We start from the raw sequence: 21,916 nt of genomic DNA, 5'->3' as shown, positions 1-21,916 counted from the left end.
TGCAACCAAGATTACTCTACACAGCAAGGATCTCATTCAGATTTGATGGAGAAATTAAAACCTTTACAGACAAGGAAAAGCTGAGAGAGTTCAGCACCACCAAACCAGCTTAACAACAAATGCTAAAGGAACTTCTCTAGGCAGGAAACACAAGAGAAGGAAAAGACCTACAATAATGAACAAAACAATTAAGAAAATGGGAATAGGAACATACATATCGATAATTACCTTAAATGTAAATGGATTAAATGCTCCCACCAAAAGACACAGATTGGCTGAATGGATACAAAAACAAGACCCATATATATGCTGTCTACAAGAGACCCACTTCTGACCTAGGGACACATACAGACTGAAAGTAAGGGGATGGAAAACGATACTCCATGCAAATGGAAACCAAAAGAAAGCTGGAGTGGCAATTCTCATATCAGACAAAATAGACTTTAAAATAAAGTCTATTAGAAGAAACAAAGAAGGAGACTACATAATGATCAAGGGATCGATCCAAGAAGAAGGTATAACAATTATAAATATTTATGCACCCAACTTAGGAACACCTCAATACATAAGGCAAATACTAACAGCCATAAAAGGGGAAATCGACAGTAACACAATCACAGTAGGGAACTTTAACACCCCACTCTCACCAATGGACAGATCATCCAAAATGAAAATAAATAAGGAAATACAAGCTTTAAATGATACATTAAACAAAATGGACTTAATTCATATTTATAGGACATTCCATCCAAAATCAACAGAATACACATTTTTCTCAAGTGCTCATGGAACATTATCCAGGATAGATCATATCTTGTGTCACAAATCAAGCCTTGGTAAATTTAAGAAAATTGAAATTGTATCAAGTATCTTTTCCGACCACAACGCTATGAGACTAGATATTAATTACAGGAAAAGATCTGGAAAAAATACAAACACATGGAGGCTAAACAATACACTACTTAATAACGAAGTGATCACTGAAGAAATCAAAGAGGAAATCAAAAAATACCGAGAAACAAATGACAATGGAGACACTAGGACAAACCTATGGGATGTAGCAAAAGCAGTTCTAAGAGGGAAGTTTACAGCAATACAATCCTACCTTAAGAAACAGGAAACATCTTGAATAAACAACCTAAACTTGCACCTAAAGCAATTAGAGAAAGAAGAACAAAAAAACCCCAAAGTTAGCAGAAGAAAAGAAATCATAAAGATCAGATCAGAAATAAATGAAAAAGAAATGAAGGAAACGATAGCAAATATCAATAAAACTAAAAGCTGGTTCTTTGAGAAGATAAACAAAATTGATATACCATTAGCCAGACTCATCAAGAAAAAAAGGGAGAAGACTCAAATCAATAGAATTAGAAATGAAAAAGGAGAAGTAACAACTGACACTGCAGAAATACAAAAGATCATGAGAGATTACTACAAGCAACTCTATGCCAATAAAATGGACAACCTGAAAGAAATGGACAAATTCTTAGAAAAGAACAATCTTCTGAGACTGAACCAGGAAGAAATAGAATATATGAACAGACCCTCCTCATTTTGCCTAATTCTCTGTTTGTATCAAAGTATTAGGTAAATCAGTTATCTCAGTCTTGAAGGAGTGGCCTGTGGGGATCAGAAGCACAATTCTGCCTGGCTAACCAGAGCCAGGTACTCAAAGGATGTCCCCTATGTGGGCTGTGTGCATCTTCCTGTTGTGGCAGGGCTGCAGTTGTTGTGGAGTGTTGGTGGGCAGGGCTATTGTTTGGCTTACTGGGAGGTTTGACCAAGGTGTAGAGGTAGGCAGGGATCTCAATGGGGTGCATTCATTGGTGCTAATAAGTTAAATGGAAAATTCCAAAATGGTGCCCACCAGCACTGGCATTAGCAAATAGCCTGAAATCATGAAAATGGCTCCTGCCAGTGTCTCAGTTCCCAGGGAGTGTCCCAACTGGTTTCTGCCTCTCTGGAAGATGCTTCAATATTAATAAGTGGGTCTTCTCCACCTATGTTCCATAAGCTTTTCAAAACGGTGTTTTCGCCCTGGATTTGGGGTAGAGTGAATCTGCGAGTGAGCCCTTTAAGAGAGGATTTTCTGTTCCCTGCAGTTCTATAGTTTTCCTGGGTATATTCCCTCTTGTTTTTCAAATCTAGGTGTTTTGGGGAGCTTGTCTTTCCTGTTAGGAATCTAGGGGGTGGGGGTGCCTGATATAGAGATTGAATCCCTCATTCCTTAGGGAAAAGATCTATACCTGTGTGATCTCTCTTGACTCTAGATCACTGTGGCTGAGGTGTGGATTTTTCCTTGAAGAGACCATATCTCTGCCTCTCCTACCCACCTCAACGATGTCTTTTTACCCTCTGGTATGGAGGCTGTTCTTCAAACTTTCAGGTCCCTTTTGAGGGAATTATTTCATATTTAGTTGTAGATCTGTTGTGTCCCTGGGAAGTGGTGAGTCCAGAATCTTCCTATACCACCATCTTTAACTTGGTCAAAGTTATACAATGTTTTCTGCCTTAAAAATCAATACGTACAGTACCCTAAAATAATAATTACTGTTTCCCCACTGCTTCTCAGGAGGCTTAATGGCTATCTTTGGTGATTTATGTGTTTTCAGTGCATGTCAAATAATTTGAATATTGTCTAAGCTAAACATAATTAAGAATTTTTCAGCTAGGGCTTGAACAAAATTACACACACTAAAGGGAAATATGAATATGTGTGTCTGTGTATATATATATACATATATAGATATATTTTTAAATTTTGGTGTGTCTATGTCAAACCTCCCCTCTATTGGTCTGGATAATAAAAAAAATTTGACTATAGCTAAAAATCAAAATACAAATAAATCAATAATAAACATATGTTAATGTGGCACTGCATTTGGAACTAAAGTTGACCAAAACCAAGTTAACATGTGTCTATCTAGCTACGTCACTATTTTACTGATAAGCCATTGAATCAGCATAAAACTTAAAGCAATCTTGAGCTAACAAACTTCAATGTTCCCTCCATTTTTTCCTGGCCTTTCTCAAGAACAGCAATTCCCACTAATTCCCATTAAGCAGCATTTATTCTAATCATGCCAGTCTCCTCCTGGTCACCTACTTACCTACTGACACTCCTCCGCTGTTGAAGCTTTTGCTGGTTTTACTACATGACAAAAAACTGCAGGAAGCTGAAAAGCAGTGATGAAGTGTACTTTCTCTCCAACTTATTGAGCTTCTTGAGAAATGCTCAATCATAATGATATCTATAGGTTCTTTTATTCATAAAATAGGGAAGGAATGGTTTTAATCTTTATAACACATGTATGCATGCACATATTTCCAAGTTAGATATAGTTACATGAAAATGTATGGACTTAACTATTTTTCTTCTATGAAAACAAGAATTATACTTTATTCATTTTGAATTCTGTTGTTTAGAAGAGTGCTTTGCACAGTATGAAAAGCTATAATTCTGTCAGATAAATGTGAAATATATGTACCCACTTAGCAAAAGACTATTGTTTCAATCATCTTAGTCACATACAGAAGTTTTTTGAGATAAGAGCTAAATGTTCTGTGTCTCAGTTTCTTTTACTTTATAAATGCATGCAACTATAATATTTTTACAGACTTTTTTCCTAGTGAAATCTTTGGACCTTTACATTTATCGTACTGCTACTAATGAGTGTCTGGTCTCTTCTTTAATGTGTTCCAGATGAAACTTTTCACTTATGAAGCCAAAAATTATTATGTACACTGACTAAATCTGTATGAATATCACAATGAGGCTAGAACATTTTCATTTTGTAGCAAAGTAGCATTTTGTTTAATAAAAACTATATAGAGATTCTAATGATAGTTTTCTTCATAATTATCCTGAAATATCTTTGCACAGTATTTTATTTGATAGTCCAACTGCCTGATGAAATTCTGCTAGATTGTGGTTGATGGAAACCTTATCCTGCATCCTAAATAATCCCAAAGTAATAATTTGTAAGTAAAAGAGAACTTCAAGATGCTCTGACAATGAATCTAGTCAAGTCTATATGACTTTCCTTTTAAATCTCTCAACATTCCATATGCTGAAGAACTGTTCATAGAGATATGTGAGCAAAACTCTTATTTGACTATTCAGCAGATATATTATCATAGCTGGGAAAATAGCCACTCTTCAGAATGCTGACCCTGATTTTTACGTCTTTGAATGTTCATAAATTGTTTGATTGTAATGGTTCATAAAATTCTAAAAATGACTGAATATTAAACCCACAGTATAAAGGGATCACTTAATATTTTTATGGCTCATTTTATCTGTGTAATCATTTCCAGAATACATCAATAAAATTGATCAGAATGTCCCAAAATATTAGTGACAAAGAAGTATTTTGTGCTGATCTTTTCCCTTCTGTTTGAAGTTGCTTCATATTTTATCTGCCCTTCAATAAGTCCTGTAAGTAATTCTCCAGCTGATTACTCTTATTCCTTGAGTACTTACTTTATTATATAATTCCCTATTATAAATGACACATATCTCTATTTGGGAATAACTTTCTTTGGCAACTAATGGACCATTACATCTGGCACATGTTACTAGCAAAGCAGAATATTAGGCACTGGTATTCCTTTGTTTTCATTCTATTTCTCAGCATTTCACAGCCCTTGGCCCATGGAGACCGACTCCATGCTCCCTTCCCTCTTCTTTCATCAGGAAAAGGAGAGTGTGATTTGGCAGATGAACAGCACCTGCTTTGACTTCCTCAAGGTTGGTCATTGAGCAGATTACATACAACAAGTGTTTTTCAAGGGTTGGATTCTTCATGGTACATTCATTTAAAGTATCAAATGTGCAATACTATTTCTCTCCTTGTTGCCTTCTCAGATCTCTGTGACCCCTGCTGATGAATTATCGAAAACCTTGAAAGTTAAGTGTTCAGAAAGCAACTCAATTAAGCTAGATCCACTAAAAATAGGGTTTTTTTTAAAGCAAGAAAATATTCTTTGTTCTTATTCCATGGTTCTTTTATTATTGTGTTCTTCAGTGACTTGCTCCAAGACATTTTACGCTTCCTTCGTAGTGGCATGAACTTCTTGCAAAATGATTTATTAGGAAGGCACGCTTTTATTGATACCTTTAATATATGAAAGAACCATATTTCTAGGTAAACTATCATTTTAGGTTTTCTTCTAGTGGAATAGACATAGGAAGTTGTGCTGTCTGAATGACTGTCACTGATATTTTACTAGGAAACTCTTTTTCCTTTAAATGATTATTTAATGACTGAATGTGATCTAGGTATTGTGTATAGGACAACAAAATAGGCATTTGCTACAAAAAGGTCATTCTATATCATGTGAAGATAAATGTATAAATAAGTCATTTTCAGATTATATGAGACTATATTAAAATATGTTCAAAGGATCATAGGATCACAGGAGAAAGAAAGACTAAGAATATAAGACATGGAATTTAGGGGCCAGACCGCTCAGAGTAAAGAATTTTGAGCTGGGTATTGAAAACTAGTAGTTGGAAATATGTACCTGACTCTGACTGGAAATTCTAGAGCAAAGAAATAAAGTCAATAATTATTGGTGCAAAGGTGGTTAGAAAGTTAACAGAAGTAGAACAGTGGCAAAGTTTGGGTGTTTTAGGTGCAAATAGGAGAGTTTATTTTGAAACCTTGTGGAACATCAATTGTTAAAATTTTGGATGAAAAAACAGGGACAAAGAAGACTAAGATGTGATAAAAGAGATGAGGGAATATTTAGTAGAAAAGTGTCAAAGCCTGCTGAATGTTGGAAGGGTGGGAAACACATTAAGATATAGGATGCGGGCTTCCCTTGGTGGTGCGGTGGTTGAGAGTCTGCCTGCCGATGCAGGGGACACGGGTTCATGCCCCGGTCTGGGAAGATCCCACACGCCACGGAGCGGCTAGGCCCGTGAGCCATGGCCGCTGAGCCTGCGCATCCGGAGCCTGTGCTCCGCAACGGGAGAGGCCACAACAGTGAGAGGCCCACGTACCGCAAAAAAAAAAAAAAAAAAAAAAAAAAAAAGATATAGGATGCGCTCAGCTGTGTCAATGGATGTGGGAAATTAAAATAAAGTCTGAAAAAATACAAGTATAGCCTTAATAATAAACATTTTCAGTAAAGTAGAAATTAGATTTCTGTGAAATATCTAGCCTTTCAAGTCTTGAGTTGTATAGATGACTTCTTTTGATTTTCCTTCAGTATCACTAAAACAATGACTATTGTCCATGGTTCTTCATGGTAGATATGTAAATGGACACGTTTGTATGCAGTCTGTGGCTTTGTGCCATAGACGCCATTGGCCTCCACATACACATACACATACACATACAAACATGACGTGGATTAAGCAGATACCTTACAGAATAAAAACCTCTATCCCTGTATTGGTTTACATTATTATTTTCTTCATTTCAGAGAATATCTACTATTCATGTCGCTCTTATAACAGCAGCCCAGCTTTTAAAAATTTCGTATTATTCCTTTACATAATTATACATTAGATTTGACTATTGATCCTTTACATTTATGATTATACATTAATGTTAAAATAAAATTGAGTTAAACTTATTTTACCTCTATATCTGAACTGTATTTCTAATAGGATACATTTCTAGAACTGTAATGATTAGATAAAAGTGTATATGTATTTTAAATGTATTGACAGTTACAAGAGTTCCACAATTCATACTTCCACCAGCAATTATAAGGAATTCAATTTCCCCAGCTCACCAACCTGCTTATTTTCATTACGGTTAAAATTTTACTAATGGGGTGCATGTTCTATCATCGTTTTAACTGCACATCTATTTGATTCATACTGGGATTTATTCCTATAGAACATTTTATTTTTTTTTCTTTTGTGAAGTGCCTGTTTCTATTTTGTATTGATTTATAAGAGTTACTTAAGTATTATGGATATGCTTTATTTAGATCATAATTTATACAATTTTCCAAATTATTGTTTGTAATTAAAATTTTACTTATCTTGTTTAGTTATTTTAATAGCATTTACATTTTTCTGTAAGACACATACCAGTTTTTTGTTTTCTATTTGTTGTGTCCTTCTTTTCACTAATACCATACATATTCCAACCACATATTTAATCTTTTAGTACTTTTTTAAAGCTTATTTTTTATATTTAAATTTTAAATCCATGACACATTTAAAAATCCATCAGGCATTTAGTACTATATAAATTGGGGCAGGGATATATATTTTAATATTAATTTATGATGTAGATACATTATAAGAAGATGCCTCATTTATCATATTTCTACATGGACTTTGTGTTGCTTTTAGACTTTTTGTTGATTTATTAATCTGCTTGTATATCCTTATGGTAGAATTATATTTTGGTTATCGCTGATATGGAATACATTTTAATATTTGAAAAAAGACTTCATAATTTTCAGTAACCACATAATTTGAGGGTTTCTCACATAGGTATTCCACCATGTTAATTCTGGAAAAATAAATAAGAATATCTTTGTTACTGAGATCACAGTAAATTACAGATTTATACTTTTAATGTGTTTACTATGTGACTTACAATGGCATTGTTCTGCCATTTAAAAATTTTTTCTGTTCCTTAATGACTTTTTATCTTAGGCAACTTATTATTTTCTTAGTAGATATTTCATATATTGTTAATGTTACACAATAGAGTTTATTTTTATTGCATTTTAGACAAGTTGCTGTTGACAGGAAAGCTATCTCAGCTACAGTACTATGGCATATATAATAGAAAGCAAAGTTTTTCTATTGCTTTTTGCCCTTGTTATGCATCTGTCTCTGTTAGCTCCAATCTCTCAGCTGTCCCCAAGATTAGGACGACACATCCTCACTGAAGAGGTAAATCTGTGAGTTGTAATTCTCACTCTTCTTTTTTTTTTTTTTAAACGTCTTTATTGGAGTACAATTGCTTTATAATGTTGTGTTAGTTTCTGCTGTATAACAAAGTGAGACCAGACTGTAAAGTCAGATTTATGTATGATTTATGACTCAGTAAATGGGGATTATTTTTTTAGTTCAAGTGATACAAAAAAGTAGAAAGTATCAATATTTATGTTTGTATATGGAAGGATGTATCTATGTGTGTTTCTATGTGTGTATATATGTGCAATATTGGATATATAAAAATAAAGAAATCCTCCTATAGTTCACCTTTCACATATTCTCATAGATAATTTTCAGGAATTCTATAAGTATTTCTTCATCAGGATTCAGAATAAGCACTCAAAAATATTTATTGGATGAAAATATCGATACTAATGAGAAACAAAATTTTTAATCTTTGTAAGTTCCACATCACATATAATCAACAAATATTTATTGGCTGACTGAAGAAAACTTTCTGTGGTTTACATGAAGTGAGTGTGAAGAGCTAGCTAAATATATGCACTAAAGAATGATGCTTATATAGATTACTGAACTTTTATTTGTTAATATTCTTTGTCTCTCTCCATATATATATAGAGAGATTTCTCTATATATCTATATAGATATTCAGACATATTATCATGTGATATCTAATGTGGTTTTTCTTTAAGGCAGTGTCAAAAAGATGATAGAAGACAATTGTGGAATTTAAGTATTATGCCAAGCATTTTACTATTGTGAGAAACTCCAAAGTTGCTAACCCTACAGTTCTGCTGAGGCACCAGTTCAGCTTTTAAATGCCAAGAGTTGGTGTGGCAGCAGTTGCCACTTAACTAGTAAGTGAACATACAGTAACAGAATAATCAAGACTTATTCTGTATAAAGGATTTGTCCTTGGTGACTTCAGAAATTAAGATAATCAGGTAACTACTCGCATTACTGTCCTATATGAAAATCAGGACACAGGTACACACACAGAGAAAAATTTGTTCAATTGTTATTGAGGTCCTCAGTGAAGATTATAATTTGTCTTGAATAGTGAAATGAACTTTTCACTTATTCTCAGTGCTATCTTCATTGATGTCAGTAAGAGTGTAGATATATTTACTCATACTGTGATAATAACTATATGCCTAATTTTAATTGCTAATTCTACTTGTCGTGTATTTGGCATTACTTCCTGTAGCATATCATGCTGTGAAATACATTTGCACTTAGTTAATTCCTTCTATTCACATTAACACTGAAGAAAAAAAACAGCAGCACATAACTTTTTATAAGAACAGTAAGAGCCAGATGCTAAAGAAACTTGCTTTCACTTACATAGCTCTTTTAAGTTAAGTGATTTTCTACTAGTAAATCAAATACCCGATACACTGCCTCAGAGAAACAGAATTCAATTATGTTTTACTTGATATAATTGTTTCCTTCTCATGGACTTTTGCCCATGCCATATTTCTTGCTATAAATGTAAAATACTCTATTTATCAAATAATTAAAGATGCTAGAGATGTACCAATGTTCATAGGAATTATGAAATATCAAGCAATGTATGAAATGTCAAAATTAAATCACATAATCTTTAGATTCATAAAATCCAACAGGGACATTATGGTCTTTCAGTAATTACTTATTTCTAACTACAAATATAAAGCTTCCAGTCTTAAAGAAATACTTATTTACAGGAATTTTTTTTTTTTCTCTCCCTGTGTCACTCCAGCAGAATAGACAAATCCAACACATAATTCACCATATGTTAAACTCCCCTTACCTTATTTTTATTGCCTCACTTATGGCAAGGCTAGTCAAACATGCAACTAAATGTGGAAGTCTCCTTTTTAAAATGAGGAAGAGACCACTAAAAAATGTTATAGGTTTAATTAGAGTAAATCATTTTTAAAACGGTATTTCTTTTGTGAATATCTGTGGCATAACAACATAAGACTTGATATCTACACTTTCATTCATTTTGAAAAGCCCATCCTAGATAAAAATACATCTTTTATGTAAGTAAATGGGTTTTCTCTTTAGAAAAATGCATCAGATAGAAATAATTTCAATTTTTATAATTAGAATGCTCATGTAAGACAATTATTTTCTTATCTGCTATGATTTCACACTTTCCTAGGAAATCTTCCAAAGAAAAGCCAAAATGATTTGTTATTATGAACAATTTGTTATCGTTGACTATGGAATGAAAATGTTCTTTAAAAATAACATATTTTCATGGAATAATAAATTATTATTTAGCATTTTTAGTAACAAATCTTTAAATATTATGAATGAATATGTCAAATCTCTCAAGGGATCTTGATAATAACAGGACTGTGGTTAGGGCAAGAGAATTTAGGTACTCACTTCAGGTATAGAATTTAGGGTGTAGCAAAAACTCAGTTTTCAAGATGAATGTTTTCATGCAATTTTAAAAATCCAACTTAATGCAAAAATTCGATGAGCAAAATATAAAACTTTTAAATAAAGAAAAGATCTAACCCTGCGTTTGCATAACTCAACTGCACTCTATTCCCTGCCCTGCTAATAAAAATACACATTTGCTGAATTTAAAAAAAATGCCTGCTCAATCAGAATTGGAAAATTTGATTTCCTAACACTAAATTACAAAGCCATGTGATTAAAAATCATGATACTTTGTGGTAACAAATAGAAAAAGAAAGAAGGATGGCTGATAATTTCATACGTATCTACTCTGAGATTAGAGAAAATGGTTGTTCCAAAGAGAAATTAATCTTAAAAAGATTAAATGTAATAAAATACATTGATTACTATCTTTTGCTTTCTTTTCATTGATTATTCAAATAAAATAACAGTTTACAGGCATAATTTATTTATATTTTAAAATATATAGCTTATTCATACCATCTAATTTTTATATTGGACATAATTTATTATTCACTAATTTTTATGTGTCTAACTACTGTTTTGTGCTTGCCACGAAGAATCATAAATTTTCACTGTGAGAACCACCTGGAAATTTCAGCCATGTACTAGTTAATAAGTAACCAAGAAATCTAGTCAGATCATCTAGAGTAGCAGCCAATGTTAACTCTAAAACTGGGGCAGGAGTTGGTGGAATTACTTACTAATACCAAATAAAGAATATTTTGAAGATCTTCATTTCCAATAAAACACTGACTCTGTCTTGATTTTTAAATCCAATTATCAACTACTTTTGTGCCACTGCACAAAGTTTTGTCCTTTTGACAAAATTCTACTGTTTGTTTAAATCTTGAGTTACTTAAGTAAAATTGTATTCAGAATTGTTTAAAAGCAGAAAATTGCTGATTTAGGAAATAAGAGCACTCAGGTTAGGAATATGCTAAATATGGCAATCTTATTTTCTAAAGAATTACTAAAATAGAGTCTGTAATGAAAATCAGAGATAGTAGAAATAACTTACTGAAAGCAGATGGTTGCTATAGTGACAGGATACATCCACACTGGTGTTGATTGAAAGGAACGTATCTCAAAACTAACAGAGGCCACAGAGGATGGATATCTTTGGGAATCTTTCTTTTCTCCAACTTGTCTGTCCTAGTAAAAGATGGAGAGATTGAAGGTCAGGGAGGGCATGAAGATCTTACAAATGAGAAAATTCTTCTTTAATCCAGCAAATATTAGCAGAAGGCGACTCCAAAATTGTGTAGTCCAAGTGATGGGACAAATACTTAATAAAAATTTAAAAGTTAAGCAGAGATTTTATCTCAAGTACATCCTTAATTGATTCATCATGGATGCCTGAAGTGGTAGTGCAGTGAGCTACACTTTTATGCTCCACTCAGCATAAAAGAATGCAGTAGTTAACAGACAAGTCACTGGTTGTGGAGACAGGAGCTGAAAGTATTCCTGTTTGCCTCTGGAATGTGAGCCAGGGAGGGCACACAAGAATCATGCTTTTCAGCAAAAAGAACCAGCAAAACAGAAGTAATGGTGTATACGAGAGCCTAAACCCCCAAGCAACTCAGTATTATCTATAACCAGTGCCCCTAGCCCAGAGCTATTCATACCCAAAATACCAGCATACAAAACCACAAACAAAAAAAGAAAGAAATTTATGAGTTTATAAAAAGCGAGATAGCACTTTTTAAAAAATTAGCTCACTTGGACTACTTCTTGGGTTTTAGCTATAAAATCAATTGCTTTTATTTTGAGTGTATGCTTGTAGAAATATTTTTGAAAATTTTCTCTTTGCATTCTCTATTAAGAACACATTTAATAAGTTAAATTCGTTTTTAATCATTTAATTTGATTGGGAAGTTTGTGTCTGGGTCTGCTAAATCTGCTCATCAAAAGAGAGAAAGAACAGACCTAACATAAGAAAAGCGAGTAAACTACATTCTACTGAAAACAAAAATAATTTCCAGAGAAATTCTGGGACTTTGAGGGGATGGAACATGATATATGGATTTGTTTATTGGGATATTCTGTAGTAAGCATATTTGTATTGAATTTGCAATAGAGAACAATTTTACTTGGAAAAATGATATAATAATGGTTTCCAACCATTGTCACACCTTTTCTTCAATAAAAATAATGCAGACTTATAATATACAAAGAAGATAAATGCAGAGCTATCTTGGGTGAATCACGAATGGAGGAATGGGTACCTCAAATGCTCAGATTACTTTGCCACCACTGCCCCCACCACCACCACCTCACAACAGCCTCTGAACTGACAGAGTAGGGTTTTTTTTCAGAGTAGTTTTTAATAACTGGAGATATTAATATCCAACAATAGCTTCCTTTCAACTCAAAACAAATGAATGATAATTAGAAATAAAACAGAAATAGTCTACTGTGTGGAGAACATGTGGACATGGAAATAACTCAGAGCAGAGAGACTTATTAGAAGACTAAACATTAATCCAGGGAAGCAGTGGTTGTGTTCTAAATCATGGTAGTGGAAATTTTGGGAGAGATGCGATAGAAGAGGGGATAGGTTCAAAAACATATTTGGATGGTAGGATTCAAAGGATTAGAGGGTTGGAGTGCTTTACTTGCTGTGGGAAAGATAAGAAGAAGGGACAAGACAAGGAAGAAGACTGGAATTTTGGCTGGACAGTGGAATGAGAGTGATACTATTCACAATATAATAAATTCAGGTAGAGTGATTTCAGTTTGACACATGGTGAGTTTTTGAGGTTCCTGAGAACCTTTAAGTGGAGATGCTGATTTCACAGATTTATAGGTCCATATATCAAGGAAAGAGCCAGAAGGACACAGATATACAGATACACAGAATGTGTGTGCGTATATATATACACACACATACACATATATATGCACACATACATATATATGCACACATACTTACACACACACACACAATGACAGTTCAGGCAATGAAAATTGATGAGACCAAGCACCGTGAAGAATGAAATTGGAAGGCAAAGAAAGGCAGAGGAAAGGAGATGGAAATAATAGAAGGGGATCTACAAAAGAGCATTGAGCACAGAGCATGGGAAGAGTTGCCTACCCAGAAGAATAAAACAGTGATCACAAAATACGTTACTACAGAACTATTCTTACTCAGGTGAATATCCTTTTGAAACTTCTGTTTCATCGCTTAGCATAGAAAATCCAGATGCATAGCAATATTATTTACTTTATGAACATCAAAACATATTAATAATTGGATAATGAAGTTTAATTACTGGAAAGCTAGAGTTATAACTCCATTTCTAGATATTCTAGATTCAGAAATGATTTAGCTCTATTTTGACTGGTGAATGGGATTGGAAATTCTATTACATATTGGTTTTTGTTTATAAATTGTAAGTCAAAACCCAATAATATGACTGCTATAACAGAATAGAATCATATAATTGTGTTTAATCTATAAATATAATTTAAAATGAGAAAAAAAACTAATCTCAAAAAAATTCTGCCTTTCAAAAAACAATTTTTCTTAGACGAAAATCTGGGAGTAAATGAATCAAAATTTGAATTGCATACATCAAAGCAATTCTAAATAGTCAAAGTTATACTTAGAGGAAAAATGATGACTGTTCAGAGCTTTATTTAAAGGATAACAAGAAAGTAAAACATATCAAACACAAGATTATAGAAACATAATTTTTGCAAGGGGAAGGAATAAAAAGAGAAATGTGAAAAACTAATAAATTTTAAGTAATTTCGTTAAAAGTTATTTTTAGTAAAATGGATCCAGGCATAGGGGCTTCCTACTGTACACCAAAACAGTGCTTTCCAACCATCTGTCTTATATTCTTAAATCCTATTCAAATGATGTCTTTACAACTATTATGAAAAGTTAGTATTATCAAAACTATCTTACAGGTTAGAAAACTGAGGTTAATGGACATGAAAATTACACAGGAAGTAAATACTGCAGCAACAATTTACCCTTTGGTGTGTTAAATATAAAACTTGTGATCTTTCCATTCTATAATGGAAAATATGTTGTCTTCAATTTCTTTTATCAGCATTTTATAGTTTTTGGAGTACAGGTCTTTTGCCTCCTTAGGTAGGTTTATTCCTAAGTATTTTATTCTTTTTGATGCAAAGTTAAATGGAATTGTTTCCTTAATTTCTCTTTCTGATACTTTGTTGTTATATTATTTACTTTTTTAAGTTGTTATGGCATTGTTTCTAGGTTTACATATACTGAACTAGTCTAGCATAGTTGGGATAATACAATAATTACATTAATACAAATAGTTTCTCCCAATTTGCATATACATGCTCAGAATACTTAGCTTAACAGAAGCTGAGGGCTGAGCTCTAGGGGAGGAACCCACAACATGGCAGGGAAGGTGCTGGGCAGATAACATGTTCTAACTTTGCTGTATTCCTATCCTCTGTACCATGCCAAACAAACCCTGTTGCTAAACACAACTAGATGTGGGTAAGGGAGTTCTAATTATTTATTCCATGGAAGTTGGCATTACCAGGGCACAGAGTAGATTGAAGAAAGGTGGAAAATGGATTGGAAAGGGTAAATAAAAAATATTCAACATAACTGCTAATTGCAGGGATGTGATACTCTGAATATTTTATGCACTAATGACATCATTTCACATAAGCCACCAAAGATTACTTTTTTTTTTTAAAAACATACACATTTAACTTTATTTCATCATTGTCACTTAAAGCTTGATTTTATAAAACATAAAAGGACATTCTTAAAAGTTTGGTATCATAGCAATTTGAACAGTAGGAATATCCATAGCTTCATGGGTTCAAGTTATATAAATTAAAATCAAATAATTGGAAAATTTTTCAATATGGAAACTATACAAATGAAATAAATGGCAAAAGGACCTAATAAGAGCAATATTTTATTACTTATGGACTATCATTAGTTACTTTCAGGATCTAAACAAATATTCTGAATATTCATATTTCTTTTGCTCTATTTTATATTTAAATATTTCTGTATATTCTGAGTCAAGCTGCTTGACCAAAAGGTCTGATTTAGAAAGACATTTATTTTTATGGCAAAAGTTTTTCCATCTACAGTACTACCTTCAAAGGAATTGACATTACAATGTTAATGAAATCTGCTAGTTCCCTTTGGAACAGTGTGCAATAACTTACATCAGCCATATGGAAAGTGAAACAGGTACCAAGGAATGGAACAATTATGCACAGATTCAGTAAAGTATAATGTTAAGTTTTCCCCATCTAAAAATTAACCAATGAAATATATCAACTAAAGTTGATTTGGTTTCAGGAAAACCACATTTGAGAATACAAGTACATTACTGTCTTTAGCTCATCCTCAGTCATTGACAGGAATTTTGTAGGCTACCATGCTACTTACTTTGTGAATTGTAGTAGTAAATGAACGAAGACGAACTTCTTCAGAATTGGTAATGAACTGTGGTCCTAACTCTTCCCACTCTTTTCAGGTACAACCAAATCTTTGTCTGTATAAATCAGGAGATCAAATGAACAAGAAACTTTCAACAGTGGAAGAAATGTCACTGTAGCTGTGATCTGTCTGATCACTGAGCGAATTTCATCTTGGATAGCTTTCTGAGACTTTTCTCTGGGGGCACTGTCATCTTTTGTGGTCTTGTCACACTCAATATCAAATTGCCATCTTTCAAGGACCTCGCCACGTTCAATATTTGAGATGACTACCACCAATTTCTGCACTGAACACTTGTATAACCATTCTTTCAGTTGTTCCACCACATTATTTAGGTATTTTATGAGTTCAGGATCAGTAGTTACAAGCAAGGTGAGTCCATATTTCTGCACTCGAGTAAAGGTTTCGGATGGATATAAGCCACGCTGATATAAAATGCTGTTGATGCCAAATGCTGGTCCAGAATGGCGCTTCCTGAACTCTAGTCCATCACCGTCGACCAGTTTCACCTCGCGGGGGTGAGGGTGAGGGGTGAGCTCTGCACTTTAAAGAAACTCTCCGGGCAAAGGAGCTGTACCGCGAAGCAGGCCTCAGCAGCACCTAGGCGTACTCCTCCATCATTAGCAACGCGTCCGGAGGAGGCGCCTGCATCTGCCGCTTCCCAGATTCCTCCTGCCGGGCAGGAGTCCGGGGCTGAGAGGGCTTGGGTTCGGGGCCACTCCGGCCCACCCGGCTTCCCCCCGCCTCGGAAGCCGAGCCGCGGGCCTGACGGGCAGCCTGGGCTCCGTTCTCTCAACCTCTTACATTATTTGAAAATAAGAAGCTTCAGAAGCTTCTTTTACTCATTATGCTTTAATTTACATAATATAATTAGTTCACTGATCATACTCTTATTGGTACTCTGATTTGCCATAACAATCCTTCATTTTCAAACACTTCTTGAATGTTTCTTTTAAATTTTGGCTGCATAATTTCCACTTAACCTCTGCACCTGTGTTGCTCTTTCAATTTCCATAACCAACTATTTTCTCTTTTGAGTAATGTTCTATAATCCTGACTGGTTTTACTGACTTTTATTTATAAATTGTAATCTGTCCTGTATGTTTTCCTTTTGTCACAGAAAAATTGTGAATCCAGAACAAAACAAATATTTCAAGAGATAATTTTTCCACAAGTCACTTTTTTTAGATAACTAGAATGAGTTACGTTGATAGAAAGTGTTCTTCAAAAGACAAACCACTTAAATGAGATATTCCTCACCTAGTAGTCAGTTGTACTTCTTTGGTGTCCTCAGGGAAATACTAATGTCAGATTAATACACCTATTTTCTGTATGTAGAAATTTTAATATATATCTGCATATTATATTTTCTCAACATATATGTTAACTTGTCTCAATGTTTTGCAGATGAGTAAACTGAAACTCAGAAATCCTATGTATACTGCCCAAATAATCAGCAAAAAATAACAAAATAGCAATTCCAGCCAGATTTACTGTCTCAATAATTTGCACATACTTCACTGTATATATACATATTTAAGATTTGTGTACAGAGACTCTTAGCATCTCACTTTTAGAGATTAAAATATTAGTAAGTCTTCCATTTTGTTGTGATACGGAAGTCCAGAGTTCCTAAATATTTGTAAAAAGGAGCAACTGCTCTTGGAGAGAAAAACAGCAGGCACATATTTAACTTATCAGTCCTTTACAAGAAAATAATTGGACAGCAGAGAGAAATATAACAGGTCACCACCTCAAAAAAGGACAGCATTTACAAGAGACCATGGCATGATAAGAACAATCATATTATGAGTTTGCAACTGTTGTCATCCATCATGTTGGGAATACAAATAAGGATGAGATATGGAAAAAGAATATATGAGGGTTGCTAAAGCTTTTCTCAGGAAGTATCTTTTTCTCATTAAAAGCAGTTTAACAAATAACATCACAGGTAGGGCAAATGCAAAATGACAGGCCTAGCAACAGAGGGCAGACATCATTTCTGTAATCAAATGGAAATCTCACGAGCATTATGAAACTAACCAGAGCAGCTGCCTTTGAATTTTGCCAAAAAGACATATGCTCTTAGAACAGCCCCTTCCACTGCTGGTGGCTGAAACCCAGTAGGGTACTATTGTAATGCTATTCCACTTATATTTTATTATTTTACTCATAGCCACATTTTACTCAGAATATTGAAACTTTCATGGAAATTAAATGCCATGTGTTCACATCAGACTTCCACTGGCAGCTCCATTCTATGTGACACAGTCAAGTCTAAGAAGAATTTGACCCCAGTCTTGCTGAAAACATTCCCTCAGTTATCTAAATGTCAACTCCTTCAAATTTAGCACTAATATTTTAAAATACAAAGGTCTCAGTTTTACATACATAAAAGAAAACTATTCAAACTGAAACCAAGCAGGACCCTGCGGGGCCCTCTTGGGGACAGACAACCTCCCCCCACCTTAGATCCCCCAGCTCTTGTTTGTAGAAAGTTTTAGCCTCCTCTGCCTTCCATGAGTTACAAAGAGCAAATTTAATCAGAGAAGTGAGAAAATGCAAAAATAAAGGAAAGCAGTCAAGCAAGACAAAATAATAATAGTTTAGCCATAAAACAAAGTCAAGGACCTTTAGTTCCTTCTCAAGGGCCATAGATAATATCTTGAGCCATATCCTTGAGTTGTTTTGCTGATACTAAAACCGCTACCAGGTGGAGGAAGTTAACTGCATGCTGACCACCAGCACAAAGACCCCAGGCCAGGTGGAACCAGAAGGTTGGTGTGTCTGAGATCCCTGAAACATCACCTTGTTAGTTACCTCACCATCAACCAATCAGAGAATTGTGCATGAGCTGATCACATTGTCTTTAAAAAACCCTTCCCTGAAATCCATCAGGGAGTTCAGGTCTTTGGAGCACAAACTGCCCATTCTCCTTGCTTGGTGCCCTCAATCAACACTGTACTTTCCTTCACAACCCGGTGTCAGTAGATTGGCTTTTTTCCATGTCTGGTGAGTAGGCCAAAGTTTGGTTTGGTAACAAACCCTGTAGTCACTAGCCCTAAGAAGTTTTTTTACAAGTAACATTGTAAAACTATGTCAGAAATACTGAGTAGGAAGTTGTATTTATCAAGGACAAATATTAAATCCTATGTTTCCCATGTGCAATGTGCGACTGTCATTCCTTCACATTAGGACAACTGCTTCCTAATCCTTAGGGGGCAACCCTAAATCATATTGTTCTAATCAGCAGCCCAGAAAGATTTAAACAGAGGAAAATAGTAGCCCAACTTCCTAAGTTGTGTTTGTAAAATGCATTCACAGGTTTTGTGGGTTTTTTTAAATTGTTGTTATTTTAAGATGCTGTGAATTTGAAAGAATGAACATAATCATAAAATGCACAGGATTCTAAACCCATAATCAGGATATTTAGAGTAATTCTCAGTTTCTTGGTTATAACAAGAGCACATAAGCCAAAATAATTTTTAAAATTAAACAAAAATATTGGCTTAGTGGCTTCTCTGGTGGCGCAGTGGTTGAGAGTCCGCCTGCCAATGCAGGGGACACGGGTTCATGCCCCAGCCCAGGAAGATCCCACATGCCGCAGAGTGGCTAGGCCCATGAGCCATGGCCACTGAGCCAGCGTGTCCAGAGCCTGTGCTCTGCAACGGGAGAGGCCAAAACAGTGAGAGGCCTGCGTACCACAAAAAAAAAAAAAAAAAAATTGGCTTATTTGAGCCTGAAGTTTATTCAGACTATCAAACATGTTGCCCTGAAATTAGCAGGCTTAAGAATGATAAATACAGTGTAATGATTAAGATCATTGGTTTGGAACCAGAGTGCTAGGCTCAAAGTGTCTGCAATATAATAACGTGGTGACCTTTGGCAAGTTATTTAAATTCTCGGTATCCCTTCATCTGCAAATCATACAAAATATATGTATGCATATCATGGAGTTATTGTGAAGATTAAATGAGTTAATGATTTTAAGTACTTGGAAATTATCTAGTATGCATTAAATGCCCCATTTTTAAAAAAAACTTAATTTCCAGCTACATGAGTATGTATCTTTTAATGTGTGGAGATTCCTCAAAAAATTAAAACTAGGGGATTCCCTAGTGGCGCAGTGGTTGAGAGTTCGCCTGCTGATGCAGGGGACGCAGGTTTGTGCTCCGGTCCGGTAAGATCCCACATGGCGCGGAGCGGCTAGGCCCGTGAACCATGGCCGCTGAGCCTGCGCGTCCGGAGCCTGTTGCTCCGCAACGGGAGAAGACACAACAGTGAGAGGCCCGCGTACCAAAAAAAAAAAAAAAAAAAATTAAAACTAGGACTATCATGTGATCCAGCAATCCCACTTCCGGGTATATATCCGAAGGTAATGAGACAGATTATAAAGAGATACCTGCACACCCATGTTCACTGCATCAATATTCACAGTAGTTAAGATGTGGAAACAATCTAAGTGCCCATCAATGGATGAATGAATAAAGAAGATATGGTGTGTATATATATAAAATGGAATATTATTTAGCTGTAAAAAGAACATCCTGAAATTTGCACAACAGAGATGCACCTAGAGGGCATTATGTTAAGTGAAATAAATCAGATAGAGAAAGAAAATACTGTATGGTATCACTTATACAATCAAAAAAAGCTGGACCTGTAGAAACAGAGAGTAGACTGATGGTTGCCAGGGACTGGGGAATGGGTAAAATGGGGAGATGTTATTCAAAGGGCATAAACTTCAATTACAAGTCCTGGGTATCTAACGTACAGCATGGTGATTATACAAAATAACAGTGTATTATATATTTGAAAGCTGCTAAAAGAGTAGATCCAAAATGTTCTCACCACAAAAAGAAATGGTAATTATGAGAAATAACTGAGATGTTAACTAATGCTATGATGGTAATCATTTTGCAATATATATGTGTATCAAATCAACATGATGCACACATTAAACTTATACAATGTTTTATACATGTATAATACATGTCAATTATATTTCAATAAAGCTAGAAATACAAATTCTTGGCAAGTGTTCTTTTCTCCATCCCTTATATGCTTTTCTACTAAATATATGATTAGGTTCTCAACTACTGAGACTTACTGGGACAGATAATAAAACGTACAATATGAGCCTTGCATAAGATGCACTGAATTGAGAGCAGGTGAAGTGGGTTCAATTTCTACCTCTACCACTCAAAAGCCCTTGTCCTTTAGGCTCACATTAACATTTGTAGAACTAAAAAAGTAGATGTTTGTAAGTAGGTGATATGTTTAGTATAGATGTGAAAGTATAAATGTGACTAGTACTGATGAAATTCATAATAAAGTGCCTGTTCCAAAATATAAAGATATTTTAAAAATATAACGAAGATATATACATGAGAATTCATTATCTTGTATTTGTTATGGTGACATTTGTACAATTTATTTCTATTTTTTTCCACATAATATTATGAACTGGTTTAATTATTTAACCATTTAGAAAGAAAAAAGAAAATCACTAAAAACATTAAAATAGATGACAGCCTTTTGAACTCCTTATATAAACCAAAGCTGTAAGTTAGGAAGATTTGTTCTTGACACATAAAGTCACAAAATAAATTTATGACACATAGCAGGTACTTAAAAGTAAAATGTGGAAATTTAAATGTGGATAGACTCCTAGAGGGAAAGAATTATAGGTCATGAAATATATCTTCACTGATTGAGGGTTTAAGGCATGCATTAAAAAAAGAAACCAATTCTCCAAGTAGTTTGTATTTATATCTCATTACAGCCACTATGATTAGTTGACTTTCAATAAAATAAGTCACAAAGGAAAAAAAATATGCCGGGAATCAGATTAACACGGCGGAGGAGTAGGACATGGAGCTTACCTTCTCCCACAAATACATCTACATGTGGAACAGTTCTCACAGAACATCTAATGAATGCTGGCAGAAGACCTTAGATTTCTAAAAGGACAAGAAAATCTCCATATAACTGGGTAGGACAAAAGAAAAAAGAAAAAAAGAGAAAGGAATCAGGGCAGGACCTGCATCCGTGGGAGGGAACTGTGAAAGAGGAAAGATTTCCACACACTGGGCAGTCCCCTCACCGGTGGAGAGATCAGCCAGGACAGGATGGCAGGGGGGAGCTTTGAAGCCTCAGAGAAGAGA

General features: G+C 34.5%; 1 pseudogene; it reads right to left on the bottom strand.

Moving 5' to 3' along the window:
- Window positions 1-15,656: 15,656 nt before the first annotated feature.
- On the bottom strand, window positions 15,657-18,554 carry LOC136123194 (mitotic spindle assembly checkpoint protein MAD2A pseudogene; annotated as a pseudogene).
- Between the last annotated feature and the right edge of the window lie 3,362 nt (window positions 18,555-21,916).

Source organism: Phocoena phocoena, chromosome 5 (genome assembly GCF_963924675.1).
Source record: "Phocoena phocoena chromosome 5, mPhoPho1.1, whole genome shotgun sequence".
Classification (NCBI taxonomy): Eukaryota; Metazoa; Chordata; class Mammalia; order Artiodactyla; family Phocoenidae; genus Phocoena; species Phocoena phocoena.
This window is presented reverse-complemented; position numbering and strand designations above follow the sequence as displayed.